Source organism: Oncorhynchus gorbuscha, linkage group LG02 (assembly GCF_021184085.1).
Source record: "Oncorhynchus gorbuscha isolate QuinsamMale2020 ecotype Even-year linkage group LG02, OgorEven_v1.0, whole genome shotgun sequence".
Classification (NCBI taxonomy): domain Eukaryota; kingdom Metazoa; phylum Chordata; class Actinopteri; order Salmoniformes; family Salmonidae; genus Oncorhynchus; species Oncorhynchus gorbuscha.
In genome coordinates, this window is record NC_060174.1 from 88,933,981 (window position 1) to 88,944,973 (window position 10,993).

The window sequence follows — 10,993 nt, forward strand, 5'->3', positions numbered from 1 at the left end:
ATAGTTCCTGATGACACTAAAGAGGGTTTTTAGTCTCTCTTACTACAAGAACCCTTGGTTTGGTCTTGAATATAATTTCCAGTTGAGTTGAATTTCAAAGGTTATGGAATAAGCTATTTTCACTTTAAATTGACTTAAATGGTGCAGATCTCGGTTCCTTATCGTTTACGTTCACTGCTCCTACGTCTTTGACTCATCCTACTACACTTTATACTTTTATATAATCTTTGTTGTTTTGTCTTTGTCTATATTATCTCTTAATGCTAGGGGGTTACGAAACAGTGTGAAGCGCAAGGCCTTATTTTTATTTGCTAAACAATTTCGAACAGAGTTTTGCTTTTTTCAAGAGTCTCACTCAATTTCTGCTGTTGCCAACTTCTGGAGGTCACAGTGGGGCAACGATATTTGGCTTTCCCATGGATCTGAACGCTCTGCTGGTGTCACTACAATGAAAAATACCTTTGGTGGTAATATTCTACACTCGGAATGTGACCCCTTTGGTCACTTTATTTGTCTTGTGATCAGTTACAATGACATTACACTCATTACTGTAAACTTCTACGGGTACAACACCAAACATGAGAATGATGAGTTGCTTGAATCTATAGAGAAACATATGGTTATCTAAATTTCCCAATTCGTTATTATTGATAGGAGGGGACTTTAACATTACAATAGATAATTCAACTGCTAGATGGCCCCCAGGTAGGCCAACCAATCAGAATTTGGGTTTAATACTTTCTATGGAAAAGTTTGATCTTACTGATATATGGAGAGAGAGGTTTCCGGCCGAAAGATCATTCACTTGGAGTAACAAAACAGGCTCCAGACAATCCAGAATAGATTTTTGGCTTATATCCAAATGTATTGATAGTGAGTGTGTTACTACAAATATTTGTACTACTCCCCTCACAGACCATAAGGCTATTTACATTGATCTCAAAATATTTACCCCTGATATGAACCTTGGTAGAGCATCCTACTGGAAGCTAAATAGCTCATTATTAAATAATAATATAGTTACATTTGAGGTTAAAGATCTGCTCTCACACTTTTGGGAAAGGGCTTGTGAAGAAAAATCTTATTGCAAGAACTGGGAGCTCTTTAAATTTTGAGGTGTGAAGGAGCACTTTTAGTCTACCTTCATAATGTACTGCTTTGATTTTGCCCAGTTTTGCATCAGCGTTTTTACAAATCATATTTCAGAAATTCAACCACACATTTGTTTGATCATCAAACCGGATAGCAACTTCTGTTCAGTGACTTCCACAAAGCATATATAATGTAAGTGAAATGGACAAAAATGAATGGGAAGTCATTGGCACTGGACAAACCGTATACACGGTGTCCAATACCACTCAATTCGGCGTCGTTTCATTCAAAGTTGATTGCAAATGCCATATGGCAAATGCCAGTTGTAACACTTAAAAAATCCAACAGGTGGTGAGCGCGCTCCACCGTAGTATTTCATATTGCAAATGCAACACAAGTCAACATCCAAAAGCAAAATTTTGAAAAAGTCAAACATTTTTCAAAACTTATCATCCCCCAAAATTAGTGCTTTCTGGACTGTTTTTCGAAATTCTTTCGATTTTGCATTTGCAATATGTTTCAATGGGCATTTACCATCACGAATTTAGCATGCTCAAAAATACTGCAGGAATACAAAATTGAATGGCCCGATGAACTCTGGATGGCCGGGCAGTGATAGTTGTTCCTTTCCATCACTCGTCGTGTTGATTTCATCATGTCCATTTGGTGATGTTTTTTTCACTATAGAATCATATTGCAAATGCACGTGCATTTGAGAAGTGAGAGAGAGAAGTGGCTTTCTAGAACATAATGAGACTTGTTCTGCTATGTTCTTTAAGTTGGTTAGGGCCAGACAGAGTAGGAAGGTAATGCATGGTGTTAGGGAAGAAAATGGTATAGTTAGAGAACCAGAGGATATGGTCAGGGTGACAACTGATCATTTCCAAGGTTTATTTAAGGAAAGGGAAATAGATGTAGAGCAGGGAAATGTGTTTTTAGAACACTTGTCCAGGCGGTTGCCGGAGGACATTAGAGAAGTGATGGAGGCCCAGATCTCACTAGAAGAGGTTGAGAGCGCTCTTAGGAGGATGGGAAAAGGGAAGGTGCCTGAGATGGATGGGCTGCCGGCTGAGTTTTATCTCAAGTTTTGGGGTATACTTGGACCAGTGGTCCTCGAAGTCTTGAAGGCCATCCTTGAGACGGGGGTCCCGGGGGGATCAATGGCTGTTGGTGTGCTGTCACTTTTATATAAGAAGGGGGAAGTAACAGACCTTGGCAACTGGCGGCCGTTGACCATGCTGTGTGTAGATTACAAGCTACTTGCAAAGTTTTTAGCAGACCGGTTGCGCACAGCCCTTCCCTACGTCGTTCATGAGGATCAGACGTGCGGGGTAGAACGTGCGGGGTAGAGGGCCTCTCTATTAGATGGAACCTACAGTTAATCAGGGACTCGCTTGGGTTGAAGATAGAGGACTGCCTTTAATGGTATCCTTTTGTGTCCATTAAAATAACATAAAAATGATCAGAAATACAGTGTAGACATTGTTAATGTTGTAAATGACTATTGTAGCTGAAAACAGCTGATTATATAAAAAAAAGGAATATCTACATGTGTACAGAGCGCATTATCAGCAACCATCACTCCTGTGTTCCAATGGCACGTTGTGTTAGCTATTCCAAGTTTATAATTTTAAAAGGCTAATTGATCATTAGAAAACCCTTTTGCAATTAAGTTAGCGCAGCGTAAAACTGTTCTGAATAAAGAAGCAATAAAACTGTCCGCCTTTAGACTAGTTGAGTAGCTGGAGTATCAGCATTTGTGGGTTCGATTACAGGCTCAAAATGGCCAGAAACAAATAACTTTCATCTGAAACTCGTCCGTCTATTATTGTTCTGAGAAATGAAGTCTATTTCATGCGAGAAAATGCAAAGAAACTGAAGATCTTGTACAACGCTGTGTACTACTCCCTTCACAGGACAGCGCAAACAGGCTCTAACCTGAATAGAAAGAGGATTGGGATGCCCCGGTGGACAACTGAGCAAGAGGGCAAGTACATTAGTGTCTTGTTTGAGAAACAGATGCCTCACAAGTCCTCAACTGGCAACTTCATTAAATAGTAACTTCAAAATGCCAGTCTCAACGTCAGCAGTGAAGAGGAAACTCCGGGATGCTGGCTTTCTAGGTAGAGTTGCAAAGAAAAAGCCATATCTCAGACTGGCAATAAAAATAAAATATTAAGATGGGCAAAATAACACAGACACTGGACAGATGAAGGCCAGCATCCCAAAATTGCTTATTCACTGTTGACGTTGAGACTGGTGTTTTGTGGGTACTATTTAATGAAGCTGCAAATTGAGGACTTGTGAGGTGTCTGCTTCTCAAGCGTTTGACATTATAGATCATAATCTGCTGCTAGAAAAACATATGTGTCATGGCTTTACACCTTCTGCTATATTGTGGATAAAGAGTTACTTGTCTAACAAGACAGAGGGTGTTTTTTAATGGAAGCTTCTCCAACATAATCCAGGTAGAATCAGGAATTCCCCAGGGTAGCTGTTCCTTACCCTTTTCAATCTTTACTAACGACATTCCACTGGCTTTACTCAAAATGTGTCTATGTGTCTATGTATGTGGAAATTGAGCAAGTTGAGGTGCCTAAACTTCTTGGAGTAACCCTGGATTGTAAACCGTCATATTCAAATATATTGATGCAACAGTAGCTAAGATTGGGGGAAGTCTGTCCACAATAAAGCGCTGCTCTGCCAACTTAACTATCAACAAGGCAGGTCCTACAGGCCGTAGTTTTGTTGCACCTAGACTACTGTTCAGTAGTGTGGTCAGGTGCCACAACGAGGGACTTAGGAAAATTACAATTGGCTCAGAAAAGGGCAGCACGGCTGTCCCTTAGAAGTGCACAGAAAGATCAAATTAATGATATGCATGTCAATCTCTCTTGGCTCAAAGTGGAAGAGAGATTGGCTTCATCACTACTTGTTTTTGTAAGAAGTGTTGATAAGTTCAATGTACCGAGCTGTCTGTGTAAACTACTAGCACACAGCTTGGACATCCATATATGCCCCACAAGACATGCCACCAGAGGTCACTTCACAATCCCCAAGTCCAGAATAGACTATCGGAGGTGCATAGTATTACATAGAACCTATTCAACATCAGGTAACTGATGCAAGCAGTAGAATCAGATTGAAAAATACAACTTTTGTCTCTTCACAGCAGGGACTGTGAAGAGGCTCACATAAAAGGTACAGACACATGCATACATTGTAATATTGTTGCATGGTGGTATTATACCTTTTGTATTGTACATTTTGTATTGTAGTGGTGTAATAATGTTATGATGTACTATTTTATCTTTTGTTTTATATGTAATGTAAGTGCTTAAATGTGTTTGGACCCCAGGAAGAGTAGCTGCTGCCTTGTATCCATAATAAATACAAATACAACTTGATTGGAGTCCACCTGTGTTAAATTCAATTGACTGGACATGTTTATTTTTTATTTTACCTTTATTTAACTAGGCAAGTCAGTTAAAAACAAATTCTTATTTATAATGACGGCCTACCCCAGCCAAACCCGGATGACGCTGCTCCAATTGTGCACCACCCTATGGAACTCCCAATCACGGCCGGATGTGATACAGACGTGATACAGACATGATTTGGAAAGGCACACACCTGTCTATATAAGGTTCCACCGGGGTTAAGGCCTTAATCAGGGGTTAAGGCCTTGGTCACTCTGACAGAGCTCCAGCGTTCCTCTGTGGAGATGGGAGAACCTTCCAGAAGGACAACCATCTCTGCAGCACTCCACCAATCAGGTCCTTATGGTAGAGTGGCCAGACAGAAGCCACTCAGTAAAAGGCACATGACAGCCCACTTGGAGTTTGCCAAAAGCCACCTAAAGACTCTTAGACCATGAGAAACAAGATTCTGGTCTGATGAAACCAACATTGAACGCTTTGGCCTGAATGCAAAACATCTGGAGGAAACCTGGCATCATCCCTACGATGAAGCATGGTGGTAGCAGCATCATGTTGCAGGGATGTTTTTCAGTGGCAGGGACTGGGAAACTAGTCAGGATTGAGGCAAAGATGAATGGAGCAAAGTACAGAGCGCTCCTTGATGAAAACCTGCTCCAGAACACTTAGGACCTCAGACTGGGGTGAAGGTTCAACTTCCAACAGAACAACGACCCTAAGCACACAGCCATGACAACGCAGGAATGGCTTCGAGACAAGTCTCTGAATGTCCTTGAGTGGTCCAGCCACAGCCCGGATTTGAACCCGATCGAACATCTCTGGAGAGAGCTGAAAATAGCTGTGCAGCAACGCTCCCCTTCCGACCTTACAGAGCTTGTGAGGATCTGCAGAGAAGAATGGGAGAAACTCCCCAAATACAGGTGTGCCAAGCTTGTAGCGTCATTCCCAAGAAGACTAGAGGTTGTAATCGCTGCCAAAGCTGCTTCAACAAAGTACTGAGTAAAGGCTCTGAATAGTTATGTAAATGCTAAGTTTCAATTTTCAGTTTCTTAATACATTTGCAAAAAAAAATTAAAACCTGTTTTTGCTTTATCCTTATTGGGTATTGTTTGTTGATTGATGAGGGGAAAAAACTATTTATTCCATTTTAGAATAAGTAACAAAATGTGGAAAAAGTCAACGGGTCTGAATTCTTTCCTAACGCTGTACAATATAGAAAAAACTAAATGTATACAACGGAGTATACAAATATTACAAACAACAGAAGGTAATACAGCATTTTTTTTTGTTATGAGAAGAAGGTGTTTAAATATTGTTGAACTTTATTCTCAAAAATAATAAACAGAAGTTTCACTCAAAATGGAATTTAGCTAAAATAAGAATGAGGTTGATTACGAAGAAAGGCTTTGCATATTCTTTGCTACACTGAGTGTACAAAACATTAACACTTTCCCCCAACCCACAGGGATGCTGGTCTCCGGTTGTTAATTACAGAAGGTACAAGAAACATTAATTTATTTTAAAAACATTTAAAGATAATGTTTAGTAGGGGTAGCACTTGTGGATTCATTTATATGAAACTTCTTTAATCATATTAGTTTTAAGAAATTTCTGTGATAGAGACCAAATATTTTCCATTAATATCTCTTAAAAAGGCCATTCCAGAAAGATATGACATATGAAAACTCTCCTCCATCTTGTCTTGCATCCATCTTGTCCTCCCTATGCTCTCTGTCCAGTAGCGGAATGAGTTTTCATGAGGATAAACGTACGGCATAATGAAATACGTCACGATGTTAACAGGGTGTTATGCAGGTGAATGAGGACCCAAAAGCGACTTGGCGAAAACAGAGTCTTTAATCCAGTAAAGTAAATCTACAATCATAAAGCATAATTCCACTCGTAATGACGAGAACAGACTGGAGACTCGATCATGAACTGCAGGTTGCCTCGGGAAGGCACTTGAACGTAGCAGACTCAGACACCTGCTCACCACGCAGCATCTGAGGGAAACACGACACGACAGGGCGATACACAGACACAGCACGGTGAACAATAGACAAGGATCCGACAGGGCAGAAACGGAAAACAAGGGGAGAAATAGGGACTCTAATCAGGGAAAAAGATAGGGAACAGGTGTGGGAAGACTAAATGATTGATTAGGGGAATAGGAACAGCTGGGAGCAGGAACGGAACGATAGAGAGAAGAGAGAGAGGAAGGGAGAGAGAAAAAGGGGAACGAACCTAAAAAAGACCAGCAGGGGGAAAATGAACAGAGGGAAAAGCAAAATGACAAGACAATCTAAGACAAAACATGACAGTACCCCCCACTCACCGAGCGCCTCCTGGCGCACTCGAGGAGGAATCCTGGCGGCAACGGAGGAAATCATCAATAAGTGAACGGTCCAGCACGTCCCGAGACGGAACCCAACTCCTCTCCTCAGGACCGTAACCCTCCCAATCCACTAAGTATTGGTGACCCCGTCCCCGAGAACGCATGTCCATGATCCTACGTACCTTGTAAATAGGTGCGCTCTCGACAAGGACGGGAGGGGGGAGGGAAGACGAACGGGGGTGCGAAGAAAGGGCTTGACACAGGAGACATGGAAGACAGGATGGACGCGACGAAGATGTCACGGAAGAAGCAGTCGCACAGCGACAGGATTGACGACCTGGGAGACACGGAACGGACCAATGAACCGCGGAGTCAACTTACGAGAAGCTGTCGTAAGAGGAAGGTTGCGAGTGGAAAGCCACACTCTCTGGCCGCAACAATACCTTGGACTCTTAATCCTACGTTTATTGGCGGCTCTCACAGTCTGTGCCCTGTAACGGCAAAGTGCAGACCTCACCCTCCTCCAGGTGCGCTCACAACGTTGGACAAACGCTTGAGCGGAGGGAACGCTGGACTCGGCAAGCTGGGATGAGAACAGAGGAGGCTGGTAACCCAGACTACTCTGAAATGGAGATAACCCGGGAGCAGACGAAGGAAGCGAGTTGTGAGCGTATTCTGCCCAGGGGAGCTGTTCTGCCCAAGACGCAGGGTTTCTGAAAGAAAGGCTGCGTAGTATGCGACCAATCGTCTGATTGGCCCTCTCTGCTTGACCGTTAGACTGGGGATGAAACCCGGAAGAGAGACTGACGGACGCACCAATCAAACGACAGAACTCCCTCCAAAACTGTGACGTGAATTGCGGGCCTCTGTCTGAAACGGCGTCTAACGGGAGGCCATGAATTCTGAACACATTCTCGATGATGATTTGTGCCGTCTCCTTAGCGGAAGGAAGTTTAGCGAGGGGAATGAAATGTGCCGCCTTAGAGAACCTATCGACAACCGTAAGAATCACAGTCTTCCCCGCAGACAAAGGCAGACCGGTAATGAAGTCTAGGGCGATGTGAGACCATGGTCGAGAAGGAATGGGGAGCGGTCTGAGACGACCGGCAGGAGGAGAGTTACCTGACTTAGTCTGCGCGCAGTCCGAACAAGCAGCCACGAAACGGCGCGTATCACGCTCCTGAGTCGGCCACCAAAAGCGCTGGCGAATAGACGCAAGAGTGCCTCGAACACCGGGATGACCAGCTAACTTGGCAGAGTGAGCCCACTGAAGAACAGCCAGACGAGTGGAAACAGGAACGAAAAGGAGGTTACTAGGACAAGCGCGCGGCGACGCAGTGTGCGTGAGTGCTTGCTTAACCTGTCTTTCAATTCCCCAGACTGTCAACCCGACAACACGCCCATAAGGAAGAATCCCCTCGGGATCAGTAGAAGCCACAGAAGAACTAAACAGACGGGATAAGGCATCAGGCTTGGTGTTTTTGCTACCCGGACGGTAAGAAATCACAAACTCGAAACGAGCGAAAAACAACGCCCAACGAGCTTGACGGGCATTAAGTCGTTTGGCAGAACGGATGTACTCAAGGTTCTTATGGTCTGTCCAAACGACAAAAGGAACGGTCGCCCCCTCCAACCACTGTCGCCATTCGCCTAGGGCTAAGCGGATGGCGAGCAGTTCGCGGTTACCCACATCATAGTTGCGTTCAGATGGCGACAGGCGATGAGAAAAATAAGCGCAAGGATGAACCTTATCGTCAGACTGGAAGCGCTGGGATAGAATGGCTCCCACGCCTACCTCTGAAGCGTCAACCTCGACAATGAATTGTCTAGTGACGTCAGGAGTAACGAGGATAGGAGCGGACGTAAAACGTTCTTTTAGAAGATCAAAAGCTCCCTGGGCGGAACCGGACCACTTAAAACACGTCTTGACAGAAGTAAGAGCTGTGAGAGGGGCAGCAACTTGACCGAAATTACGAATGAAACGCCGATAGAAATTAGCGAAACCTAGAAAGCGCTGCAACTCGACACGTGACCTTGGAACGGGCCAATCACTGACAGCTTGGACCTTAGCGGAATCCATCTGAATGCCTTCAGCGGAAATAACGGAACCGAGAAAAGTAACGGAGGAGACATGAAAAGAGCACTTCTCAGCCTTCACGTAGAGACAATTCTCTAAAAGGCGCTGTAGAACACGTCGAACGTGCTGAACATGAATCTCGAGTGACGGTGAAAAAATCAGGATATCGTCAAGATAGACAAAAACAAAGATGTTCAGCATGTCTCTCAGAACATCATTAACTAATGCCTGAAAAACAGCTGGCGCATTGGCGAGACCAAACGGCAGAACCCGGTACTCAAAATGCCCAAACGGAGTGTTAAACAACGTTTTCCACTCGTCCCCCTCTCTGATGCGCACGAGATGGTAAGCGTTACGAAGGTCCAACTTAGTAAAGCACCTGGCTCCCTGCAGAATCTCGAAGGCTGATGACATAAGGGAAGCGGATAACGATTCTTAACCGTTATGTCATTCAGCCCTCGATAATCCACGCAGGGGCGCAGAGTACCGTCCTTTTCTTAACAAAAAAAAGAACCCCGCCCCGGCCGGAGAGGAAGAAGGCACTATGGTACCGGCGTCAAGAGACACAGATAAATAATCCTCGAGAGCCTTACGTTCGGGAGCCGACAGAGAGTATAGTCTACCCCGAGGAGGAGTGGTCCCCGGAAGGAGATCAATACTACAATCATACGACCGGTGAGGAGGAAGGGAGTTGGCTCGGGACCGACTGAAGACCGTGCGCAGATCATGATATTCCTCCGGCACTCCTGTCAAATCGCCAGGTTCCTCCTGAGAAGTGGGGACAGAAGAAATGGGAGGAATGGCAGACATTAAACACTTCACATGACAAGAAACGTTCCAGGATAGGATAGAATTACTAGACCAATTAATAGAAGGATTATGACATACTAGCCAGGGATGACCCAAAACAACAGGTGTAAAAGGTGAACGAAAAATCAAAAAAGAAATAGTCTCACTGTGGTTACCAGATACTGTGAGGGTTAAAGGTAGTGTCTCAAATCTGATACTGGGAAGATGACTACCATCTAAGGCGAACATGGGCGTAGGCTTGTCTAACTGTCTGAAAGGAATGTCATGTTTCCGAGCCCATGCTTCGTCCATGAAACAACCCTCAGCCCCAGAGTCTATCAAGGCACTGCATGTAGAACCCGAACCGGTCCAGCGTAGATGGACCGACATAGTAGTACAGGATCTAGATGGAGAGACCTGAGTAGTAGCGCTCACCAGTAGCCCTCCGCTTACTGATGAGCTCTGGCCTTTACTGGACATGAATTGACAAAATGTCCATCAAATCCGCAATAGAGGCACAGGCGGTTGGTGATCCTCCGTTCCCTCTCCTTAGTCGAGATGCGAATACCTCCCAGCTGCATGGGCTCAGTCTCTGAGCCAGAGGAGGGAGATGGTTGCGATGCGGAGCAGGGAAACACCGTTGACGCGAGCTCTCTTCCACGAGCTTGGTGACGAAGATCTACCCATCGTTCTATGCGGATGGCGAGAGCAATCAAAGAGTCCACACTGGAAGGAACCTCCCGAGAGAGAATCTCATCTTTGACCACTGCGTGGAGTCCCTCCAGAAAACGAGCGAGCAGCGCCGGCTCGTTCCAGTCACTAGAGGCAGCAAGAGTGCGAAACTCTATAGAGTAATCCGTTATGGATCGATCACCTTGGCATAGGGAAGCCAGGGCCCTAGAAGCCTCCCTACCAAAAACTGAACGGTCAAAAACTCGAATCATCTCCTCTTTAAAGTTCTGGTAATTGTTTGAACAATCAGCCCTTGCCTCCCAGATAGCTGTGCCCCACTCTCGAGCCCGGCCAGTAAGGAGTGAAATGACGTAAGCAACCCGAGCTCTCTCTCTAGAGTATGTGTTGGGTTGGAGAGAGAACACAATATCACACTGGGTGAGAAAGGAGCGGCACTCCGTGGGCTGCCCGGAGTAGCAAGGTGGGTTATTAACCCTAGGTTCCGGAGGCTCGGCAGGCCAGGAAGTAACAGGTGGCACGAGACGAAGACTCTGGAACTGTCCAGAGAGGTCGGAAACCTGAGCGGCCAGG